Here is a 26,623-nt window from a genome sequence, read left to right as displayed (position 1 = left end):
GATTTATCGCAAACTCCGTTCCATTGCAGTTGATCAGGGACAAATCTGCTATTATGGAGATGGCTGTCACAGGGGATTACACTGTCGTGTATTGCCCGTCTTCAGGCCACTACAAGGCGCAGCCAGAGATGAGGTTGATCCTTATTTGTTAGGAAAAGCAACTTTGAGGAGTTAGCCATCTATAATTTGCGGGAATGCAGAATCAATAATTAATTCTTCTTCCCCCACTCCAATTAAATTCCCCATCCCTTAGCAGGCAGATTCCCTATCTGGTAGAGTTTTAATTCTTTGCATGATATGAATCTTCCATACACCACAATCTTAACCACCATGCTCTTGCAGGGGTATAACTTTGACAATAGGGCTTTGTTAAGCAGATACCTTCTCTTTGGGGTTCTGCAATGTCACTAATTTTTTTTTTAAATTCCAACTTCAGAGTTCGGAGTGAGAGTGTTCAGAGTCCGGGAGGCCAGAGAGGTCGATGAGTTCGGTGAGTTCGGGAGGCCACAGAGGTCGGTGAGGAGAGTTGGTAAATCTCTCCCTTTTCTCTCTTTCTTTTTAATTAGATTTTAAAACTAGATAAGTCTAACTAGAGGAATAGCAGTGCAGCTCAGTCCCGTGGAATGCACGTCCTGCGGCATGTGGGAAGCCCTGGATGCTTCTTGCAGCCTAGACAACCATGCATGCAGAGTGTCCCCAGCTTCAACTGCTCGAGCTACGCGTTTCAGAGCTGCAGCAGCGGGTGGAGTCAATACGGTGCATCTGCGAGGCCGAGAGCTATATTTCAGGAGGTGGTTACCCCGCAGCTTAAAGACCTGCATGCAGAGGGGAAGTGGGTGACCACCAGATGTAGTAAGTGTGCTAGGCAGGTAGTGCAGGAGTCCCCCCGTGAGTCCGTTCGCTTTCAAACCGATATTTACTTTTGAGTATCGCTTAGGATGATGGTGCCTCTGGGGAGTGAGCCAGAGCCAATTTCAAGGCATCACGGGTGGCTCAGCTGCACAGGGGGGAGGAGAGAAGAATAAAAGGGCTCGAGTGATAGGGGATTCTACAGTTACGGGAATAGATGGGCGTTTCTGCAGCCGTAAACGTGACTCTCGAATGGTTTGGTGCCTCCCTGGTGTCACAGAGCGGACGCAGGGTATTCTGGGGGGGGCTAAGCAGCTAGAGGTCGTGGTCCATATCAGGACCAATGACATCGGAAAAAAATGAGGGATGAGGTCCTGCAGGCAGAATTCAGGGAGCTAGGAAGAAAATTAAAGGGTAGGACCTCAAAAGTAGTAATCTCCGGGTTACTACCGGTGCCACGTGCTCATGAGTATAAGAATAGAAGGATAGAGAGGATGAACACATGGCTGGAATGTTGGTGTAGGAGGGAGGGCTTTAAATTCTTGAGGCCCTGGGACCGCTTCTGGGGGAGATGGGACCTGTACAAACCGGACGGGTTGCACCTCAACAGCGCCGGGATCAATATCCTCATGGGGAGTTTTGCTGGTGCAGTTGGGGAGAGTTTAAACTAGTTTGGCAGGGGGATGGGAACCAGAGAACAAATTCAAAAGGGAAGGAAGTAAAGCAGAAATTGGATAGCACGAATCTAGAAAGCAAATCTGTAAGACAGAGGAAACAAGACTTAGCAAGTATTGAGCAAGGAGGTCTTCCTGTGCTAAATGGTATATACTTTAATGCAAGGAGTATAGAGAATAAGGCGGATAAGCTAAGAGCACAGATAGACTAGGAGATTTACTAGGATGCTGCCTGGAATGGAGAATCTTAGTTATGAGGACAGATTGGATAGGCTGGGTTTGTTCTCATTGGAACAGAGGTGGTTGAGAGGAGACCTGATTGAGGTGTACAAAATATTGAGGGGTCTGAGCATAGTGGATAGTAAGGGCCTATTTCCATTGGTGGAGGGGTCTATTACAAGGTGGCATAGTTTTAAGGTGGTTGGTGGAAGATTTAGAGGGAATTTGAGGGGGGGCTTCTTTACACAGAGGGTTGTGCGGATCTGGAACTCGCTGCCTGGAAGAGTGGTGGATGCAGAAACCCTCACCACTTTTAAGAGATGGTTGGATGGGCACTGAAAGTGCCGTAACCTGCAGGGTTATGGACCTAGAGCTGGTAATTGGGATTAGACTGGATGGCCTTTTGTTGGACGGCACAGATATAATGGTAAGTACTGCAGGGAATAGAATATGGCCAGGGGGATCTCTTGGATTAGTTTCGATCGCCTGGATGGGTCAGAGAGGAATTTTCCCAGATTTTTTTCTCCCTAAATTGGCCTGGGTTTTTAATCTGTTTTTTGCCTCTCCCAGATCACATGGCTCCGGTTGGGGTGGAGTGTAGAATGTTTCAGTACAAGGGGTGTCGCGGTTGTGTGAGGCGGACTGGTTGGGCTGGGTGCTCTTTGCCTTTCCGTCATTGTTCATAGGTTTATATGTAACCTTTAGGGCTGCTGACCAAGGGCCGTGCGGCTCTTTGTCAACCGGCGTGGACACGATGGGCCAAAATAGCCTCCTTCTGCACTGTAAATTTCTATGTTTCTAACTTTTTTCCCTTTTCCCCTGAAAGCACTATTGCGAGAGTACAGTTCCAAATGGTTTTCATGTTTCAAAACTGTGAATGTGAACAGGTTATTCAACTACAGAGAGCATCAGAATCAAGCCCAATCATGTCCTCATGCAAAGGTCACAAAAGCGCACATTCCAGCAGGCATTTGCAATCAGGAACAGGAATCTCAGCTGATTTTCACCCTTCCTAGTTTAGGGGCACAACTCGAGTCAGCTTTCGCACCACAGACCAGGGAATTGAACAAAGATTGAACCTGCAACTTCTTGGCGTAGTGCTACATCAGATAGTCCATGAGGTACATTTCCTTTCTCCATTAAGATAGCTTTCAACTGTTTTGGGGAAAGAAACATTTCCCCCCCCACTAACCCCCCACCGATGTCCTGCTTAAGGTCAGGAACGGATAGCATGGGGAATTCGAAGCACAAATCTGCACCCCATCACTAAGTGATGCAGCACCGCAGCAAGTAAACAGTCAGTCACAATGGCTTGCCCAATAAAATGGTATTTCAGAAGTTATTACAAATGCTCAAGGCTCTTCTCTTACCTCAAATCAAAGCAGATTAAAGTCTCAGAAATGTGGTCATAGTTGGTAGGAACACAAATTGGTTACAGCTCTAACCAGCCAGCTATACCACAGGGCAGGTGGTAATAGTAAATTATTTTTCAATGAACACATACACAGGATACTTTATTGGATACTTTATTAAATGTGGCCTTGCTGGTGTCGCCCATATCCTGAGAACAGATTTTTAGAAATTCAAATGATCAGTTGTGGGACACAGTGCTTCTGAGCTGGCAGTTATAAACTCGTTTTACCATCAATTTCTAGGCCGAGATGTACATTTCTGTTCTCTGAAAGCATGTGGATGTTAAACGAAAAGTGTAATCCGAAGTTTCTTGTACAAAATGGTGAATTTTCTAGAAATACTGAATTGTTAACTCAGCAATAAATGACGGTTTGGAAGAATAAATCAAAACTAGTGACTTCAACTTCACCAGTTGTAGCAGTTTGGAAGCAATTTCTTTTAAAAATCCATTGAATCACTACTCACGTCAAACCCATCCTCGAATACATCACTACTGCAGTCATAGGTTAAATTACAGATTAGCTATATGCCAGTTATAAAAATTGAAGTGATCTCATTGCTGCCCGACACTTGATCGTGCCAGTTCAGTTTAGTTAATTTTTTTTTCCTCTTCTCAGCCAGCTGATTGATATAACACCAAACAGAAGGAAAAGCATTTTGTCTGAGCAGAGACATGATGAGACAACACAGCACCTCATTCGCCCTGCAGCTGATTATGGAATGACATTGTTAATCATCAGAGATAAACTGGTAGCTCAGGCTAATCCGCCACCCCAAATGGACTTGAATGATGAAGATCAGCCTGAAAAGAAGTAGTGGGGAGATCTCTCCCTCCTCCTCAAAAAAAAAATGCAAATTATTAAAGTTTTATTTATTTAAAAAAAATGTCACTTTGGAAACACTGTATATTTGTAGCAATCACTGCAATACCAAACTTGCCAGGTATGCTACTGACAACTTATCATACAAATTTGTAACATGCCTGTTGCAGTATTTAGATATTATCATAATATTGTACATCTCACTTTAAAGGTATGAAGAATGTGACAATAATGCACAGTTTGAACTCGTTGAATAATCGGTCATACGGAATAAGAGGATAACCAAGTCTCGTTAATTCCATCCATAATTGCTCTCGTTTTCCCAACAGCACAAAGATGTTGTCTAGGGTTTAACTTCATGTTACCATCACATACATCAAAACAAAAACAGAGCATGCTTTTTGGTGATGAAGTACTTTGTAGTCTTGAGGAGAAGATGACGACAATGAATGGTCCCTCAATTATGGATTTTAATGCAAAAATGGCAGAGGCTATTACAAGGTGACGATGACAACACTATTGATATGGTGTACTTCAAGCATATTCTAACAAACCACAAAAAACAAACAGAAATCAAATTAAAAACACAAGTACAGCACTGAAGGACAACTCTACCCTACTTTTAACTGTGGATATGCTGAAAAGTTACTCACCATTATAGTTAGATTGTGTGTCTAGTTGAACAAAGGTACTGTCAGTGATTGCGTGCAGCTCACGTGGATGATTGGATACTAGGGCGATACCATTGTGCCTTTCTTCTTCGCAGCCATGCCTAGGAAGTTCCTTTGCATCACTTCCTGTGGTAGACATAAAGTTCTGTTGCAACCATTTCTTCCAATTTTTGTGTTAAAGGAACATGTATTCAATCACATATGAACAAAGAAATTAACAGTGCCAAATATTTTTTAAATCCAAGTTTGATTTGCCAGTCCCAAAAAAGGAAGTGATGCATCGGAACTTCCTGACACAGCTCTCAATACCAATGGCATAATGCTATCACCCTAGTGACCAAAAACCTCAGTGAACTGCCTGCAATTTTGGACACTGACAGCTTTGCTCAGTTGTACGTAGAAAAATGAATACTCTATATAATGTAGGCAATGTTTCACCTTATCCACAACTATTATTTAGATTAGAGTTGTCCTTTCAGTAGATAAATCGGTCATCAATCTTTAAAGACATAAGTTTATAACTTTGTCATTTATTTAGGTTATACTGAGGAAAAAGTTACAACATTTTTTTAAAGTACTATCACCACCATTAATGCCAAGCTAGGAGCTATGCCAATAACAATATACATTCATTAGGAGTAACAAAATAAGTATTTAAAATTTTTGAAGAGCCATTCTTGCAGGGCAACTAAACTTTAACGCTCAAGTTGCCATTTGGTGAAAAAAATTATGGCCAACAGGGAATATCATGATGTAATCAGAATTCATTTAAAAAATAGATCAAGCTAAATATTGGCACACGAAGTTTCAAATCTTAATTTTCAGCTTTAAAGCCCTGTGAAACATAGCCTCAAAGATTACCGTGTTAAAAAAATATTCAAAGGTCAACCCATGTACAAACAAAATAATTTGCACATTTTAATACAAAGTGTTTCAATGATTCTGTAAACAATCGAGTCCGATTACTTCTTACTTCATTACATTGGACTTATTTGCAATATTGACCCCAAATATATTTTACAACTTCAATTTTTCCAAAGAATATAAATATTATTAATTTGATAAAGAACAGAACTGAAGAGGATAGATTGTCAATTTCCCTCTGGAACCACAGTTTCAGTCCTGTCCTGAGTACTGGGATGAGGGTTTCCTAAGTTCTAGCCAATTCCTGGTAGTCACAACTAAGCAGAGAAAAACTAACCACATTAAGTTATTAACTGGCAGCCTCATTCAGTGGAGTCATAAGGCTGGTGGTCAATCTAAAAAAAACATTGTTACAGACAGGAGTACTTTTAAGGTTAAATTCGCTTAGAAACATCGTTAGGACAAAACATTGAGAACGCCATTCTGTATCTGGTCCATCATAATCTAAGAGTGCGTGACATTGACAACAAGCTTCAAACCCAAAAACATACTGGATTCCCCAACGTTATTCTTCATTAAAAGTATAAAAACAACAACAACACTCATCAAATTATTACCAAACAAAACACTTCTGAAGTGTAAAGATAATGTAGATAGAGCCAGTCACATGGTGATATGCATATGTGAATCTAGATAGTGAATTCAAATTTCACAAAACATTGCACTAGAAAGTAAATGTGTGATTAAATGTTGATACAGTAAATGACCCAAAGATGTAGAATCAGTCTTGGAGACACAGACGAACTAAGGCTGTGGGTTCAAGTTCCACTCGAGACTTGAGCACAAAAATCTAGGCAGGCACTCCAGTGCAGTACTGAGGGAATACTGCACTGTCGGAGGTGCCGTCTTTCAGATGAGATGCCTGCTCTCTCAGGGGGACATAAAAAATCCTATGGCACTATTTCAAGGAAGAGCAGGGGCATTGATCCTGGTGTCCTGGTCAATATTTATCCCTCAATCAACATCTACAAAAACCCAGATTATCACATTGTTGTTTGTGGGAGCCTTGCTGTGCGCAAATTGGCTGCCACATTTCCTACATTACAACTTCAGAAAGTACTTCATTGGATGTAAAGCTCTTTGGGACGTCTAGTGGATATGAAAGGCGCGATATAAATGCAAGTCTTTCTTTTTCTAAACACAAGAGTCCAATTTTAACACTTCTTTTACGGCTAGGTCTTTCTCGGCAGCAAGGGGCTACTGCAGAAGATACCTCGGAGGAGGACAATCCTCCTGAAGATGCTCTATCATTCCCAAGCACTCGCTCCGATACTGGCACTCCACGTGGGCTAGAAAATGAGGCAGAGGAGTCGACCTGTGGTGAAATACCCAGCACCAGTGGGCAGCAACAGTTTCTGATGGCAGGCATAGCCCAGGAGACTGCTCGCCAGAGGGCAAGGTCTTCTCCCAGCTCTGCTGAGCAGGACAAAGATGAGGACTTCAAGGGGCCCAGCTCTGAAAAGAAAACTTCTGGCCTCACACAGGCAGTTATACTGTACCAGGTATCGGAAGCCCTGCAAAGGGGTTTCAGCACTGTGGCTGGCAGTATGGAGGAGTCGGCTTCCAGCTGTGTGACAAAATCTCACATAGCAACAGCACGCTGCAGTCTCCCCTGGATTGTGTGGTCACCTCCAGGGACAGTGCAGCTGGGAGTCAGTCACCCAAGTCTTTGCGCCTTCGGTTGAAGCTCAAATGGTCGTCATGCAGATAGACTCTTGACTCAAACCTCTGCTCCACCCTGGAGAGGCAGACATCCACCTTGGAGAGATTGCTGAACTGAATTGATGGGGGATTTCAAGGAGTCTGCAGTCTGTTCTCCTACAGATCAGTGGAAGTGATGAGCCCCCGCTCCACGTTTTTTTATTTCAAAATATACTTTATTCATATAAAAATTTGCACAATACATTGGAAAGCAGTTCAGTACATTTGGTTGCGGTCAGCAATTCCATACAATACATTTGGATGCTAACGGCAGTTCCGTTCAATACATTTGCTTGCTTTACATTTCGATGTACATTTCAGTACAATCCAGGATACATTGTAATACAGTCATCAAATTACTTTACTAGTGGCACTATACGATACACGGAATGGGTGAGGGTACAGTTACATTTCTTTGCAACATACATTGCTAAACAGAACTTGCATTATACATGGCACTACAGAGAGCACCATGATCTGAAAAAACCTATGTATACAAAAAGTTTACAAGTACAGCCTGCGGGGAGTTTTATACTGATTCCAGCCCCTGGGTTTACCGTGGCGGAAGGGATTTAAACTGTGGCTCTTCCCCACCGTGCCTTTGCGGCGACTGCACCAATTTTTATTGCGTCCCTCAGCACATACTCCTGGATCTTGGATTGCGCCAGTCTGCAACACGCAGACGTGGACATCTCCTTGCTCTGGAAGACCAGCAAGTTTCAGCAAGACCAAAGTGCGTCTTTCACCGAGTTGATGGCCCTCCAGCAGCAGCAGGTGATGTCTGTCTCGGTGTGTGTCCCTGGGAACAGCCCGTAGAGCACAGAGTCCTGTGTTATGGAGCTGCTTGGGATGAACCTCGACAGCAACCACTGCATCTCCTTGAGCCCCCGCTCCACGGAGCGGCACTGGTGCAATTTGTGTTGCCTCCTCTTCACTAAAATCGCCACTCCCCTCAGCCAACACTTGTCACAGTGCCAGCTGGGTCAGGTTGTCCCTGCAGCAGCCGAGGTTCTGCAGTCTGCATCCACGCGCTTGCAGGCTCAAAGCACCAAATGTCACAAGAATCCAAACATGAAATGTAGCAACCTTGACCAGATTTGCTGAAGCCACGAGGAGAGCACCAATTGGAGCACTAGAGTCAGGAAAACTTTTTTTTTTAAAAAAGTACCATGAGATGATCATTTGGGTGAGAAATGAATAGAAGGCAATTATTTAGTTTGCTGTTAAATTCATTGCCTCAATCACATGTGGCACTTTGGCCTGCAGTGTGATTTAGTAGCAGCTTCTGGGTCATCGGCTACAGAAGTTGTCTGAATAGCTTGAATGCTCTTTAATGCAAATGAAGGGAGGGGTGAAGGATGTAACAAGGATTGTTGAGCAAAGGAGCTTCATGTAAGCTTTCAGGGCAGAGGAATGAAGTCAGCGGAGCCTCACATCTCTTGCTGCAAGGCACTGAGGTGGCCCTCTTTCTTATGTTGCCTCTTTCTTATGTTGCTCTCTCGTCTAATGAGCGCTGTTGCTGCTTTCGTACCTCCTCCAAGTGCAAGCCTCTCTGTTTTGGCAGGCAGTATGTAGCAGACTACCACAGAGCAGAAGACTCCCCATGGGGTTGGAGCCCCGTTGCCATGCTGACATCATGTGTGCAGTCAATGCCACTCTCGATGCGAGGGAAGTCAGTTGCTGATACAAATCCTGGAGCTCTTTCAGGTTGAATGTTGAGGTCAGTCGGGAAGGTGATAAGAACATAAGAAATAGGAGCAGGAGTAGGCAAATACGGCCCCTTGAGTCTGCTCCACCATTCAATAAGATCATGGCTGATCATAGACCTCAACTCCACTTTCCTGCACTATCCCCATATCATTTGATTTCCCCTAGGCCCCCAAAATCTCTCTCTCTCAGCCTTGAATATATTCAGAGACTCAGCATCCACAGCCCTCTGGGGCAGAGAATTCTAAAGATTCACAGTCCTCAGAGTGAAGAAACTCCTCCTCATCTTTGTCTTATATGGCCTATCCCTTATCCTGAGACTGTGCCTGCTGGTTCTCGACACCCCAGCCAGGGGAAAGAACCCTACTGATGTACTGCTAAGCCCTGGCGGACATAATGCAGCAGTGTACTGTCGACATGGGAGATGCGGCTGATAGCCCCTGTAGCAGAATGAATGGAGCAAATTTTTTTAAAAGTTAGGGCTATGGTGCCTTTCACAGCCACTGGCAAAGCTAGTTTCAGGAGTCAGAAATGGTCTCCAGTAGCCTGCATTGAGAAGCGCAGCCTCCTGAGACACTGCATTTCAGATCGTTCCAAGAAAGTCGCTCTTGGTCTGTGCACCCTGTGTGTTGGGTATGGCCTCCGAGGAGCAGCCCCCCCTCACCTGCTGTCTTCTGAGAGGCCCAACTGCTGCTGCTCTTCCTTCTCCGAGTGTTCATCCAGCTAAATAAAACTAGCAATAACAGCACCCATGATATGCACCAAAAGCCTACTGAGAGTACTGAGCTCAACTGAAAAATAAATCAGTTCTGCTGGATGGGCCATATCATCTGCATGCCCGACACGAGACTCCCAAAGCAAGCGCTCTACGTGGAGCTTCGACACAGTAAGCGAGCCCCAGGTGAGTAGAGAAAACGCTTCAAGGACACCCTTAAAGTCTCCTTGACAAAGTGCAACATGGGAAATCCCTGGCCCATGACCGCCCAAAGTTGAGGAAGAGCATCTGAGAGGGTGCTGAGCACGTCGTGTCCCATCGCCAAGAACAAGCAAAAATCAAACATGGACAGCGGAAGGAACGTGCATCAACCCAGGCTCCCCGACCACCCTTTCCTTCAACCGCTGTCTGCCCCACCTGTGACAGAGACTGTAGGCCCCGCATTGGACTGTTCAGCCACCTGAGAACTCACTTTTAGAATGGAAGCAAGTCTTCCTCGACTCCGAGGGACTGCCGATGATGAAATTAAAAAAACATACCGCAATGAATGAACTCTATACGATGATGCTAAACTCTAAATTTACTTAATGCAGCTTTAAAATAAAAAGTCGAGAAAATAAAAATTTAAAAATTCAAGATTGTGACCCTCTGCTGAAATTTAATGACAATATTCTCAGATATTCCAAGTGGGGAAAACCCAGTTAACTATCTTACTGCAAAATTTCTTCAACCTCCAGAAGTGCTTCTAGTTTGCCAATTTTATTCCTTTAATTCATATTTTTAGAAACTGCAGCTAAAAGTTGTCACTTTACAGAAAATTGTATGAAAGTCCACTTAAAAACTATTTAGAATTTCAATAAGCAAATCCAAAACAAAGAGCACTTAAAAATATTTTAAGAGATGCATGATTGGACTTCGACAGATCCATTAATGCACCAAAACATTTACAGAGCCTGGTGAGTCCATGCCAACAAATCCTTACATGGCAAAATACAGACAAAGCAATGTCCCACAAAGACAGAACAATATTAGGCAGGCAAGGGCCCCTGAGCCAAGCCTGTCCACAGCCTCTGTCTGTTGTGCATAAGACCTACGCATCGCAGCTGAGAGCGGTTGGGCTCCTTGCATTAACTGAACAATAATATACATATTTGTGTGTCTCATTAATTTGATTACAGTTCATCCATTTGTTTTGGTCCAGATGCATGTGACTTCAGGTTCCTCATCATTTTGCCCATCTCTGATTCCTCTGTGAAGGCTTTGTTTATACAATTGGATGGTGAATGCATCCATCAGATGGAAGTGATAATCTACTGAATTTATTGGAGAATATTTTGAGTCATGTATTCATTTATTGTACCAAATCCTCAGGCTCTCCCAAAATGCACAAACTTGACTTAAGAACATAAGAAATAGGAGCAGGAGTAGGCCATTTGATCCCTTGTGGCTGCTCCGCCATTCAATAAGATCATGGCTGATCTGATCATGGACTCACCAAAACCCTTTACTCCCTTATTGTTCAAAAATCTGTCTATCTCCGCCTTAAATATATTCAATGACCCAGCTTCTGCAGCTGTCTGGAATAGAGAATTGTATAGATTTACAACCATCAGAAGTTTCTCCTCATCTCAGTTTTAAATGGGCGGGCCCTACAGAGACTAAAACTGTATGCAATAACTTCAGGTGTGGCCTTAGCAATACCTTGTATAGTTGGACGACTTCTCTGCTTTTATACTCTATTCCCCCTTGCAATAAAGACATTTCCATTTGCCTTCCTGATTACTTGCTGTACCAGCATACTAACTTTGTGTGTTTCATGCACAAGGACCCCCAGGTCTTCTGTACTGCTGCACTTAGCAATTTTTCTCCATTTAAATTATAATTTGTTTTTTCTATTATTTCTGCCAAAGTGGATAACCTCACATTTTCCCACATTATAATCCATCTGCCAAATTTTTGCCACTAACTTAGCCTGTCTATATCCCTTTGCAGATGATTTGTGTTCTCCTCACAATTTGCTTTCCCACCCATCTTGATATCATCAGCAAACTTGGCTACATTACACTCGGTTCCTTCATTCAAGTCATTAATATTGATTGTAAAAATTTAAGACCCAGCACCAATCCCTGGGGCACCCACTACTCACTGTATGCCAACCAGAAAATGACCCCTTTATCCCAACTCTCTGTTTTCTGTTAGTTAGCCATTCCGTTATCCATGCTAATATATTACCCCTGTGAGCGTTTATCTTATGCAGTAACCTTTTATGTGGCACCTTATCGCATGCCTTCTGGAAATCCAAATACACCACATCCACTGGTTCCCCCTTATCCACCCTGCTCATTACATCCTCAAAGAACTCCAGCAAATTTGTCAAACATGATTTCCCTTTCATAAAACCATGCTGACTCTGCTTGATTGAATCAAATGTCCCGCTACTGCTTCCTTAATAATGGACTCCAGCATTTTCCCAACGACAGATGTTAGGCTAACTGGTCTATAGTTTCCTGCTTTCTGTCTGCCTCCATTTTTTTTTAAATAGGGGCATTACATTTGCGGTTTTCCAATCCACTGGGACCGCCCCAAAATCCAAGGAATTTTGGTAGATTACAACCAATGCATCCACTATCTCTGCAGCCACTTCTTTTAAGACCCTAGGATGTAAGCCATCAGGTCCAGGGTACTTGTCCGCCTTTAGTCCCATTATTTTACCAAGTACTACTTCAATAGTGATAGTGATTGTATTAAGTTCCTCCCTCCCTATAGCCCCTTGATTATCCACTGTTGAGATGTTTTTAGTGTCTTCTACCATGAAGACCGATACAAAATATTTGTTCAACTTATCTTGCCATTTTCCTGTTCTCCATTATTAATTCCCCAGTCTCATCCTCCAGGGGACCAACATTTACTTTAGCCACTCTTTTCCTTTTTATGTACCTGTAGAAACTCTTACGATCTGTTTTTATATTTTGTGCTAGTTTACTTTCATAAATCGATCTTCCCCCTCTATCATTTTTTTTTTAGTCGTTCTTTGCTGGCTTTTAAAAATTTCCCAATCGTCTGACCTCCCACTAGTCTTGGCCACATTGTATGCTTTTGTTTTCAATTTGATACCATCCCTTATTTCCTTAGTTAGCCAACATAAAAGTTTTAAATTTTGCAGCAGGTACAGGGGTTGAATGGTGTGATCAGTAAGCTATAGGAGACAGATGTCAACCAAGCTGTCGAAGCTAGATTGGTTTTGTGAAAAAGCTTTCGAAGTCTGAAGCACTAGCCTCTATACTGAGGCAAGCAGAGATGAAGAAAACAAGCGAAACTGGAGCCCAATTAATGAAATCCATTTGATTCATCACACACTATTCAGCTTGCAGTCCCAAGGGAATGTAATAGAATATTAGAAATTCTTTAAAGGGTGGTGAAGTGGATCATCATATTGTAACACCAATATGTTCGTCAAAAGTAGGTTTCATTCCCCCAGTGTAATGAATTTCTGATCTCAAAAATACTGCGACAAGAAAAAAAAAGAGTTATTCCTAGTTTGTACTCATTGGGACTAGAGCTGGGGTGGGGCGGGGGGGGGGGGAGAGAAGAGGGGGGGAGAGAAGAGGGGGGAAAGGGGGAAACCCCAAAATAAAACAAAAGAGTGGCTGGAAAAGTGAAGAGAGATAACAAACTGTCATATTTACAAAGAATTCTACCAAAAAATTGGGGATTTGTCTGCATGCTCTCTTTGGAGAGAAGGCGGCCATAAACTAATGGAGTAATTTAGAATTGTACTAATATTACTATAAAAAAAGGCACCACATTGTGGAAGATACAGGGCCATCATGTTGCTCAAAGTCAATTCCAGCTCATCTACGTATTATTCACACTGATTAGTATAAAATCTGGGAATCAATGATTTTCATCACATATCCTTGGGAACTAACCCCTTTACTTTCTAACAGTTTACATGTTACACGTTTTGCTCTGACCTTCTCACTGGATCCCAAAAAGAACTTCAACATAGCAACTGATGTACCCATTCTACACACTGGAGAAAGTTGGCCTCAGTTATAATTTTGTCCAGTGGGCATGGACCCTGTATTCCACTCCCTGGCAGTCAAGCTATACGGTGTAATCTCTTCTTGCTTTTGTTTTAGTGAAACAGGCCACTATGTCAACTGTTCTTGTATCATTCTGCAAATAATGTAAAAACGTATGCTTAGCCCAGATTTTGCTGTTTTATGAAATGGAAAAAGAAACCAATGCTAGAATTAGAGATGCTACTCTGACAATAATGGTCAACACTTCACAGAGATCATGTTGCTCAAATCACAGAAAGTAGTTCTACACAGTGCATTTGTCCCCGATACAGTATTGGATGTGGTCAAACAATATTAAGTACATTGCGAAGGAGGGGTGCTCGCTGTTCACGATGTCGATAGCTGCCTACAGACTTGTGCGGGTTTTTGAACAGCAACTTGCAGTCATCGGGCATCTGATCCAGCACGGCGCCCTCTAAAGGGGATCTGTGGCATTTGTGTGCAGAGCAAGCAACAGCGTGGCGCTTCAACTAATCTGACTGAAGAATCCTCACAGACATGCAGCCCTGGAAGTGGCGTTTGGAGGCGGGCCTGCTGTCAAAATGGCAGTGATTGACAGTGGGGCAGGATCCTGCTCTGAACCCGCCTCCTTGTAGGTTTCCAAAGTGCCGGGACTAGCTGTGGATCACAGACACGACACCAAGCGGCAGGCCAGCCAATTAACATCATTAAGAGGTACTTTAAAGATATTTTAAAAGAATTTTACCAGGTACTTCGCATTTTTCCAAATTTTTTACGACTGTTCACATCCCTCAGGAAGCATGTCAGGTAATTATGTCAGTGTTTGCAGTGAGCTGTCACCTCCTTGGAGCAACCTCTCACCATTGACAGATTGCTTCTGTCATCTATTCAATCAGCATTGGTGCCCTTGAAAAACATCTCACCTTGGTCCTCAGAAACCCACCACGATCAGCCCCAACATTATTAAACACACCAGCATCACCAACACCAACCTCCTCCACAATCACCTGATGCTGTACAGGACACAGGGCATCAGCACCCGACCACATTGCTGCCCGGGAGGTTAGGGATGGCCTCACCATGGCCAAATTTACTTCATTTGATGCTGTGCACCCTGGATGCCACATGATGCGCTAGGTTGGCACCGCCCCACACCAACACCATAAAGCATCCCTGCAATGCCCAAGCCATTCCTTTCACACTCATCACTATTGCATGTGGTACCCTTATGTCTCATCATTCACTACAACTCACTAAGCCACTTCCAAAGGTGCACACAACTCTGCCCAAGAATGCAAAGTATTCAAAATAAAGATTTCAATGTTTGACAACACATTAGCAGAAACTCTACATGGACACTGGCTAAAAGACCCAAGTGCCTAGCCATGTGTGTTGTTAGTTGGTATGATTGGACAAGGATGAGAGCAAGTCTGAGGTATGGCTACTGAGATAGGGATGTGATAATGTAGACAGATGGGTAGGTGGAGGTGCAAGCAAAGTTGGTGTAAGGATGTGCAGCAGTAAGGATGAGAAGACAGAGTGATGGGGATGTGATGAGTGGCACAGCAGGATGAGGTTGAGTGTGGCTTTGCAGTAACATTTCATGATCTACTGAGATCATTGAAAGGTTTGCGCCACTGCAGCCAGGTCCTCCTAACGACATCGCTGCTTGTGCCCTCCTGTGCAATGTACAACCAGACTGCGCAGTGTCCTAGGGACATCTTTTCCGTCCATTGAAAGGGAAGAGAACCTTCTAAGCATCTGGAGGGAGCCTCGGTGCACCTTTGCACATTTGTGCAGTGCTTGCAGTACCTCAATACTGAAGAACATTGACAGCACAACTGTCAAAATAATTGTGGCCATGGGACCTTTAAGGAAACTTTTTTTTTGAAATTCGTAGCCAATCGTTCCAATTCTTTGTCAAATCACAAACGCCAGAGGTCACCTTGGCCCCATTCAAGGATCACACTGCGCCAATGCTCTTAGCCAAAAGGCCTAGAGCCACTGCACCATTCCTGGAAGTACTGCAATACCAGGTTCGTGCCATGGAGGTGGATGGGTCAGGTCCCCCACACACCTCCGTGGAGGTGGATGGGTCAAGCCACCCCACCCACCTCCTATTTCCAAAAAAGCAAGCATATACCTTCCTGATCCAGGGAGAACCACCTTGGGGTTATGGTGGTTACTCCCCTGTCAGGTCAGTTACGCATGATCTTAGCCAAAAGGCCGAGATTTAAGGAAACTGGCTTATGGCACGTCATCAAAAGACGTCATCAGACCCGCTTCCTTTTAATTGTCAGGGAACCCCAATACAGTGAAGATTCTTTTCAGTGAGGGTTGGAGCCAGAAGCGGGGTCGCAACCCACCACCGACAGCCCCAGACCTGCCACGGTTGGCAAAATTACAGCTGTTGAGTCTAAACCAGGAAGTATAACTCAGAACATTTAATTAATTGTAAAATCATATTCAGAAAGCGAATTGAAGAGAGGGAAAGAAAGGGAGAGAGAGAGAGAGAGAGAGAGAGAGAGAGAGAGAGAGAGAGAGAGAGAGAGAGAGAGAGGAGAGAGAGAGAGAGAGAGAGAGAGAGAGAGGGGGAGAGAGGGAGAGGGAGAGGGAGAGAGCGAGAGAGAGGAGAGAGAAAGGAAAAGCTAAAAACAAAACTATTTTTTGAAAAAAATTAAAATCTCCAACAATAATTAAATTCTGAAAGAATGAGACTCCACATTTGTAAAACTAAATTTCAGAGAGGCACAAATTAAAACTCGTCACACAGTTAAAATCTCACTTACACCTGAATGCAGCAGCCGTACCTTTTTCTGGCACATTTAGTGAGCAAGTACCTCAACATCATGCCCTTATATGGATTTCAATGCCGAATCGATCGGCGAGTTACCGGTGGAGCGAAGCTTGTGGAGAAGCAGGGCAAATCTAAAAGCAACTTCTGGATTTTCACGTTTAACTGCGCATGTGTACACTCTGGAGGTTGCTGTCCAATTTACTCCATAATAACGGTGAGGCTACCCGTTGTTCTTAACACAATCTCCAGGCCATCGCACGCGTTAGATCTTTTAAGTCAAGCTGCTGCTTATAAGAACATAAGAAATAGGAGCAGGAGTAGGCCATTTGGCCCCGCGAGCCTGCACTGCCATTTAATAAAATCGTGGCTGATCTGATCATGGACTCAGCTCCACTTCCCTGCCCACTCCCCATAATCTTTTACTCCCTTATTGCTCAAAAGTCTGTCTATCGCAGCCTTAAATATATTCAATGACCCAACCTCCACAGCTCTCTGGGGCTGGTAATTCCACAGATTTGCAATCCTCAGAAGAAACTTCTCCTCATCTCAGTTTAAAATGGGTGGCCCCTTTTTCTGAGACCATGTCCCCTAGTTTTAGTTTCCCCTATGAGTGAAAATATCCTCTCTGCATCCACCTTGTCGAGCCCCCTCATTATCTTATATGTTTCGATACGATCACCTCTCAATTCTTCTGAACTCCAATATGGTTGGCCCAAACTACTCAACCGATCTTCTAAGTCAACCCCCTCATCTCCGGAATCAACCTAGTGAACTTTCTCTGAATGGCCTCCAATGCAAGTATATACTTCCTTAAATACGGAGACCAAAACTGTACGCAGTACTCCAGGTGTGGCCTCACCAATACTCTGTACAGTTGCAGCAGGACTTCTCGGCTTTTATACTCTATTCCCCTTGCAATAAAGGCCAACATTCCATTTGCCTTCCTGATCACTTGCTGTACCTGCATACTAACTTTGTGCTTCATGCACAAGGACCCCCAGGTCCCTGTGTACTGCAGCACTTTGCAATTTTTCTCCATTGAAATTATGATTTATTTGTCAAAACAGATGTTGGTATAAATGCAAGTATAAATATACAGACATACAAATGGAAGAGTGTTTATCTTCTTACTTTACGCATCCAAGCACATATTTATTATAAATCTAACATGATAAATATTAATATTAAGGCACGTAGGCACACTTACAAGGAGCAATCCCAGTCCATGGTGATAAATGTTACTGAACTCAAGAATTGATGACATCAGTCACCAGAAAACAAGCCCAGAGATGATGAGTACTCCTCAGGGAAAGAGAAAGGAGCAGGCTCCAATTTCAGATTTTCTGGTACAATGATTCAACTGTTCTGAAGCATTCAATCTCTACTTCAAAAGTAAAATGACGAGGTTTAAAATTCTAGCAGGCACAAATGGTTCTTTTTTCTCATATCGCCAACCAGAAAGCATTATGCAAGATCCAAAGCTATATTTTGAACACTTTTTTTTTTTAAAGTTTATCACTTGGAACATAAACAACTTTGAATGCACAGATAAGTCTGATTAAAATAACAGGCAGGATGGACATAATTAATTAATCTAAGAATAAACCATTACAAAACATGTTTAAAAATGCACCATTTTTTGAAAATTCTTTCTCCAGAACTCATTTTATTAAAAATAAAGTTGTGCAATGAGCCAACTTTAAGATAAGAAATAGGAGCAGGAGTAAGCCATACGGCCCCTCGCGCTGCTCCGCCATTTAATAAGATCATGGCTGATCTGATCATGGACTCAGCTCCACTTCACCGCCCGTTCCCCATAACCCCTTATCGTTTAAGAAACTGTCTATTTCGGTCTTAAATTTATTCAATGTCCCAGCTTCCACAGCTCTCTGAGGCAGCAAATTCCACAGATTAACAACCCCGAGAGAAGAACTTTCTTCTCATCTCGGTTTTAAATGGGCAGCCCCTTATTCGTAGATCATGCCCTCTAGTTCTCGTCTCCCCCATCAGTGGATTCTCTGCATTCACCTTGTCAAGGCACCTCATAATCTTGTACGTTTCGATAAGATCACCTCTCATTCTTCTGAATTCCAATGAGTAGATGCCCAACCTACTCAACCTTTCCTCATAAGTCAACCCCCTCATCCCCGGAATCAACCTGGTGAACTCAACTGTCTCCAAAGCAAGTATATCCTTTCATAAATATGGAAACCAAAACTGCACGCAGTATTCCAGGTGTGGCCTCTTTAAGAACATGTTTATATAGATTGTAAATAGTTGGGATCCCAGCACTGATCCCTGCGGCACCCGACTAGCTACTGGTTGCCAACCAGAGAATTAACCATTTATCCCGACTCTCTGTTTTCTGTTAGTTAGCCAATGCTCTATCCATGCTAATATATTACCCCCAACCCCGTGAAATTTTATCTTGTGCAGTAACCTTTTATGTGGCACCTTGTCAAATGCCTTCTGGAAGTCCAAATACACCACATCCACTGGTTCCCCTTTATCCTCCCTTTTCATTACATCCACAAAGAATTCCAGCAAATTTGTCAAACATGACTTCCCTTTCATAAATCCATGCTGACTCTGCCTGACCGAATTATGTTTTTCCCAAATGTTCTGCTACTGCCTCTTTAATAATGGACTCCAACATTTTCCAAACCACAGAGGTTCGGCTAACAAGTCTATAGTTTCCTGCTTTTTGTCTGCCTCCCTTTTTAAATAGAGGCGTTACATTTGCAGTTTTCCAATCTGCTGTGACTTCCCCAGAATCCAGGGAATTTTGGTAAATTACAACCAACACATCCACAATCCCTGCCGCTACTTCTCTGAAGGCCCTAGGATGCAAGCCATCAGGTCCAGGGGATTTATCTGCCTTTAGTCCCATTATCTTACTGAGTATCACCTCCTTAGTGATTGTGATTGTGTTAAGTTCCTCCTCCCCCCCGCCCTATAACCCCGAGACTATCCACTGTCAGAATATTGTTAGTGTCCTCTACCGTAAAGACCCTTACAAAATATTTGTTGAGAGTTTCTGCCATCTCCATGTTCCCCATTATTAATTCCCCGGTCACATCCTCTAAGGGACCAACATTTACTTTAGCCACCCTTTTCTTTTTTATATATCTATAGAAACTCTTGCTATCTGTTTTTATATTTTGTGCTAGTTTACTTTCATAGTTTATCTTCCATTTCCTAATCATTTTTTTAGTCGTTCTTTGCTGGCTTTTAAAAGCTTCCCAGTCTTCTGTCCTCTCACTAGTTTTGGCCACATTGTATGCCCTTGTTTTTAATTGGATACCGTCCTTTATTTCTTTAGTTAGCTACGGATGGCTATCTTTTCTCTTATACCCTTTTCTCCTCACTGAAACATATTTTTCTTGAGAATTGTGAAATATCTCCTTAAATGTACACCACTGTTCATCAACCGCCCTATACTTCAATCTATTTTCCCAGTCCACTTTATCCAACTCTGCCCTCATACCTTCATAGTCTCCTTTATTGAAGCTTAGTATGCTGGTTTGAAATCCAACTTTCTCACCCTCCATCTGAATTTGAAATTCAATCATGCTATGATCACTCATTGAGGTGATCCTTTACTAGGAGATTGTTTATTAACCCTGTCTCATTACACAGGACCAGATCTATTGGCTATCCTTATTTTATTGGTTGCATACAATGAAATCACTATTCCCAGAATGGAGATGATTGGGTAATTACCCCCCCGTCAATCACGCCTGGAGATCGCACTGCTCTAAGTGACTGGGATTGATTTTACGCACATCATTTATATTATGTAACTGTCATCAACAACAACTTGCATTTATATAGCACCTTTAATGTTGTAAAACATCCCAAAAGTGTTTCACAAGAGCATTGTGGAATATAACTTGAACCTGAGCCGAAGAGATATCAGATTTCCTCCACCCACTGCCGTTTGTATTATGTAATATTCCTTCACTCACTGCATTATGCTGGAGAAATAACACTGCTTTTATCGGGAAACATTGCTGTTGTTTCAGTCAGGAGTTCTGTTTACTGTAGTTCTCAGCGTGTCTTTTTTTATGTAATAGATTTGGTTTGCTGTAAAATAGCCTGCTTTCTGCGTCTAACTCATTGCCTGACAGTGGTATTAATGCTCACTTTGTTTTTTTATTTATTCTCAGGATGTGGGCGTCAATATCCCTTGTTGCCCTTGAGAAGGTGATGGTGGGTCTTCATCTTGAACTGCTGCAGTCCATGTGGTGAAGGTCCTCCCACAGTGCTGTTAGGTCGGAAATTCCAGGATGTTGACCCAGCGACAATGAAGGAAGGCGAAACAGGTCCAAGTCAGGATGGTGTGCGCCTTTGCCCTTCTAGGTGGTGAAGGTCGTGGATTTGAGACATTGTCATAGAAGCCATGGCAGATTGCTGCAGTGCATCCTGTAGATAATTACAAAGTGTCACATTGCAGCCACAGTATACCGGTGGTGGTGAAGATGGGGTTACATTTACCCTCCAGCTTCAGCCTTGGTATCAAAGTGGCTTTGCTCTACACCTAGTCTAAAGTTGTGGTGTAAATCCCATTTCAAGGTCAAAACTGACTTTGGAATGAAGTCGAGTGAATCTTCCTGGAGGCGCAAGTCTTAATCAACATTGCTCAAAGGCAAGCTATCCCTAGCCCCAAATGGGCACTGCAACCCGTTAGCATTGGTGAAAAGTGAAGCCGTGCAGATGTTAATAGTTGTCATTTAAATGGAGCTTTGGATTATTAAAACATAACACATGCCTTTTTTTTTTTTAAATCAACTTTAGTAATTACTGGTATAGAAGATTTTGGTGAGCAAATGGCAAAGCCATTAATTGCCTTTCTTACCATTCATGTTTCCAAAAAGAAGTCAGGCCATTCTGCAACTTGAAGCTTTGCCTTATACACAAAAGGGCAAACAACAAATCTTCGGTCATTGGCGTTTGCACTGGATTTAAAATGACCTACCCACCAACTCGACGTGACGCAAAGGAAAATACAACGTTGACAGATCATGGAGCTCAGCCCAAAAGGCACTCAGTTACTTTTAAGCAAAATTAGAACCATAGAAAATTTGATCTGATACTTCACTTAACCTTACTCTATCTGTTCCAAAACAATAAAAGCTTCAAATATTTAGCAATTCTCTTTATTAACTTTTAATGAGTCTGTGATGAAAATCTTTTTATGGGAAATTAACCTTCCAGTGCTCCCATCAGCCCCAACTCAAACAGCAAAATAAAAAACTAAAGAACATGGTGTACCAGCCTACACACGTCTCCCTTTCCTTTTATTTTCCAAACTGGACAAAGGATGATAAAAAGATATCCTCTACAATAAATCAAAGATGCCAATCCGAGCTTGAAAGACTCAGTGAACCATCAGAGATACTGGATTCCTGTGCTAGCTGAAGACCTTTTAATCGGACTGTAATCACAAGCAGTTAGCTCACATCTGCTGGCTTGCATCTTTTGACACCTGTCTGATGGGAATTCCCAAACTGAAACATCCATTGTGAAGTTGTGAGTGACTCAACTTTGCATTCCAATCTGCAGGAATAGCTTCCCGTCGGGAATCACTGGCCAAAGTCCATTTAAAACAGTCCAGTGCACTGACCTTGTTGAAATGTCATTCAAAAACATATGAGAGAGATGAAGAACAAGTGTTCTGTGCCATTAAATTAGGTACAGCTGACTCAAATTTGTTGATACTCTAGCATTCTATTCCACAAATGACCATGAAAACTGCTGGATTTCTGTAAAAACCCAACCGGCTTAATAAAAAGTCCTTCAGAGGAGGGAGCCTGCCACCTTGTGATATCATATTTATAGAAGTTAACTTGACTCCATAAAACATAACTCTCATATACAATTATATAATTTTTAATACAACATTACAGTAAGATACAGATACTATTCTATGGTTTACGGTTTTACTTGAATAGGTAGGTGAGTGAACTGCTGTGCCGTATGAGAGCACGGTTTGTATCAGTTGACACAGTGATATGCAGACATACTCAAACAACATCAAGGGGCCTGAGAAGATGTAGTCAACGGCCCAGAATTTGCGGTGGGTAATAACAGCAAATAAACAGCCTTTGAAACCGTACCCCTCTGACGGCATTTTCAGGATTATTGTGTACGCACATCTCAACACGGAAATCCTGAAGTGACGGTCAGTCATTCATTGCTCCGACACCGACTGCGCTTGATCGGCCATATAGTCTACTCCTGCTCCTATTTCTTACATTCTAAATCATTTGGTTTTCACATCAAACAATTTGAAAAAGAAGATCAAAAACCTTAGCTCAAGAAACACTTGGGACAAGTAATAATTACTTTTCATAGGCCCTGAAATTACCTTGCCCACCTCACTCACCAGCCACGTATCTCCCCACCCCCCTCTCCCCTTAGGGGATGTTTATCCAGGTTTCCAAATCAGTTGGTTATGGTCGATGAGTAATGCTCTTGCAAAATGAAGTACGTGGTATAATTGGTCAGTGAATCTTTAATTGTCAGGACTGTGGCAGGTTGATCTGTCTCGTTCCAAATCACAAAAGACTCAATTTTTATTTTAATTAGAATTCATAGCCAATTAGTTTGGTAGCTGCTTCAAATTGGTTATTACTTGCTGGGAATAGCTTGAATGTATGTATATGAAATATGTATTTCCTAGTTCATGTGTTGACAGCACTGCTAAGGTGGATGAGTCATCATTTTGGGTCAACTGTTGAATGAATGTTGGATATGAAGTTCACTCAGGTGTTAGAAAGCATTAATAGTAATGACCGAGCCATTAATTGGTTGTGTTTTTGCATGGAAGGAAGGCAATCACCCTTTATATGAGAATTGTTCCATTTTGCTGGTGTAAACATATCTGGAAAACCTGCCAACAGTTTACATGTCTTCGAAAGCGATTTGTGATTACCTGTAATAGCTTTATTTAATTACAAAAGATACATTTTGGTCTTCCTTTGTCTCCACTCAGACTTCAAAAGGAAAGAGAGAAATAGAACTTGGTTAAGTAACACTTTGTTTATTGCCCTTTCCACTGCACTGTAATATGAACAGAAACATTGGGCCCAAATTTGGCCAGGAGTTGCTCTGTTTTTTTTGGAGCAACTTGATTTTTCTGGAGTAGCTTAACAATCCCCATTCTGCACATTTAATCTGCGCCAGTGTAAGTGAGTTAGGGCCCAAATTTGGCCCTCCGTTTTTTCGCCGCACTTGCCCGAGGTGCGCCGACTTTCTGCTCCGAAAACGGCGCGAAAATGTAACTTCGTATTCCCCCCGCTCCGTGGATCGACCTTGCGCTTGGCGTGGCATGGCAAAAGCAGTGGGGGTGGAGCTGTGGCCGTGCTGCCGAAAGAGAGCTGGTAGGGGGGGCGGGGCTAGGGCCCAGCATCTGTAACAGTGCCTGCAGCGTTGCGCATGCGCAATGGGGGACTAACATTGGCAATCAGCCACCCCCCCTTTAAGTTCCCTCCTGCAGCCTGTGTGTTCCCAGCCCCCCTTTAAGTTCTCTCCTGCCAGCCCAGCCTGTTGCTTCTTGGGTGTGTGGCCAGTTCACTGCTCTCCCGCCCTTGCTTCCCACCCACCGCCCCTAGCCCTGGCCGAAGGGCTTGCCGGTGCGTGCTTATATGTTGGGGGATTGGGCTCATGGCTGGCAAATATTGTTTAATTTGGAAAAATGTAGTGTTATGCATGTGGACAGGGTGAATGCGCAACATACATACACGCTTCAGGGAAAAGCATTAAAGAAATTGGAGAAAGAAACAGATCTGGGTGTTTTAGTGCACGAAGTACACGAGCAATGCCTTGAAGTGCGAATAGGGTGTTGGGGTGCATTCATAGGACAATTGATTCTAAGACAAGGCATACTATTTTGTCCTTGTACAAGACCTTGGTCAGGCCTCACTTGGAATACTGTGTCCCATTTTGGTCTCCTCACATGCTAGGTGATATTGGGGGGTTGGAAAGGGTGCAGAGGAGGACCACTAGACTAACCCCCAGCATAAAGCATCTTACTTACCCAGATAGGCTCGAAGAGTTGGGACTCTACACTTTAAAGAAGTGCAGACTTCGGGGTGATCTGAATGAGATTTATATGTAGATGAAGGGAATAGATTGTGTTCCAGCTGACAGTTTGTTCCAATTAAATAGGTTCGGGAGGACCAGAGGTCACAATTTTAAGTTGTATTAAGTCAGATCTAGGTTAGATGTCAGGAGGTGCTTCTTTTCCCAGAGAATATTCACCAATCCAAAACTATAATTATACACACTGCCATGTTTATTGCACTTGTTACTGGTCCTTTTAACATTGCATTTGTTTAAAGGGTCCTTTCAGCTTTTCATAATCACGAGCAAGTCACTGAATTATCACCATACATCCTTTATGAGATAAACTGGGTAACCATTCTGATCCAGTCTCTCCCTTTACTATAATTATAGCCCTAGTCTGGGAATTGGTACCTTAGCGACCATCACTATTGAACATACAGCACTGCAGCTACTAATAACACACTTCTCTCCCAAGTTAAATGTCAGTACTGTAATTGCTTTTGTCAGAATCTTTGTTTCAGATTTGGATTGCATTAATTTCCCTACTAAAACAGAAATAACTGGTTACATTTATCACGAATGCCACTATCCATGCTGTTTTCCAGTGACAACAACATCACTCTGTTTCAATGTGGTTTGCATGCCAAATCTTACACACATTTGACTTGTGACAGCAAGTGTTTTTGTGCTAAAAGCCTACATGGCCTCTGCATCTCATGTGACATGTTAAAAAAACATTTGCATTAATTTGAACGCAAACATCTCCCACCTCAATTTATATTATCGACACATTGAACAAAATATATACGAGCTACAATCAAGCCTAAACAAGATGCTACACCAGAAAATTGTATTTAATACCCAATTGGAAGAATTTTTTCTGAACTCTTAAATACAAGAAGCCAAGTCAACAAAATTTAGCGGAAATGATAAATCCATAAATTGCAACTCTCTACTTCCCGATAGTTTCAACAACTTCACCCAGTGAGTAGTTAAGTCGCACAAATGGGAAAAGTCCCAGATTCAATCCCGAGTTATTGGACCTCAGCCAGAGCAGCAATTGGTTACAACTCCTGCTGGCAAGCAGTGGGGGGGAGGGGGGTGGTGAAGTTGGCCAGAGATCCAACTCCCAATCAGTTGGAATTGCACATGTAAACATAGGGCGAGGACCTGATTGGGCTTGGCTGTGATGCTCCCCTCAGTGGAATAGGGTGCCGACTACTGAACCATCAAGATTGATGTATGAGTACTAGCGTATAAAAATTATGGTCACTTGAATAAGATATTAGAGAATTACCACCCATGGAACTGTTACCAGCAAGGGAGTGGAAAGGGAAAGAATTTGACAAGCCAAAAATGTTGATATGTATAATCAACAGAACTAAATTTTCTCATACTTAATATCTTCTTCCCCAAAAGGTGGTATTTTTTTTTCCTCCTCAATGCTCCCTGGTTTCCCCCAAGTCATGTACTTGCAACCAAAAGCGCAAGTAACTGGCCTACCCCATACCATTACATAACATAAAAATTAGGTGCACGAGTACACCATACGGCCCCTCGAGCCTGCTCCACCATTCAGTAAGATCATGGCTAATCTTCGACCTCAACTCCACTTTCCCACCCAATCACCATATCCCTCGATTCATCGTGAGTCCAAAAATCTATCTATCTCAGCCTTGATTATACTCAATGACTCAGCATCCACAGCCCTTTGGGGTAAAGAATTCCAAAGATTCACAACCCTCTTGAAGAAATTCTTCATCTCAGTTTGAAATTGTCGACCCCTTATTCTGAGACGATGCCCCATAGTTCGAGACTCAAGCCAGGGGAAGCAACTGCTCAGCATTTATCCTGTCATGTCCTTTCAGAATCTTACATGTTTTAATGAGATCATTTCTCATTCTTCTAAACTCCAAAGAATATAGGCCTAATCTACTCAATCTCTCCTTATAGCACAACCCTCTTATCCCAGGAATCAATGTAGTGAACCCTCATTGCAACGTTCTAAAGCAAGTA

The 26,623-nt window shown here is 42.8% G+C and overlaps 1 protein-coding gene and 1 pseudogene across 1 annotated transcript in view; both read right to left on the bottom strand.

Annotated features, from left to right (window-relative positions):
• Positions 1 to 26,623, bottom strand: part of LOC139264688 (disco-interacting protein 2 homolog C) — a 622,729-nt gene that overhangs the window by 453,321 nt on the left and 142,785 nt on the right. The gene's annotated exons all lie outside the window — the stretch shown is intronic.
• Positions 15,740 to 15,975, bottom strand: LOC139264902 (U2 spliceosomal RNA; annotated as a pseudogene).

Source organism: Pristiophorus japonicus, chromosome 5, assembly GCF_044704955.1.
Source record: "Pristiophorus japonicus isolate sPriJap1 chromosome 5, sPriJap1.hap1, whole genome shotgun sequence".
Taxonomy (NCBI): Eukaryota; Metazoa; Chordata; class Chondrichthyes; family Pristiophoridae; genus Pristiophorus; species Pristiophorus japonicus.
The sequence above is the reverse complement of the archived record's forward strand: the minus strand, read 5'-3'. Positions and strand labels throughout refer to the sequence as shown.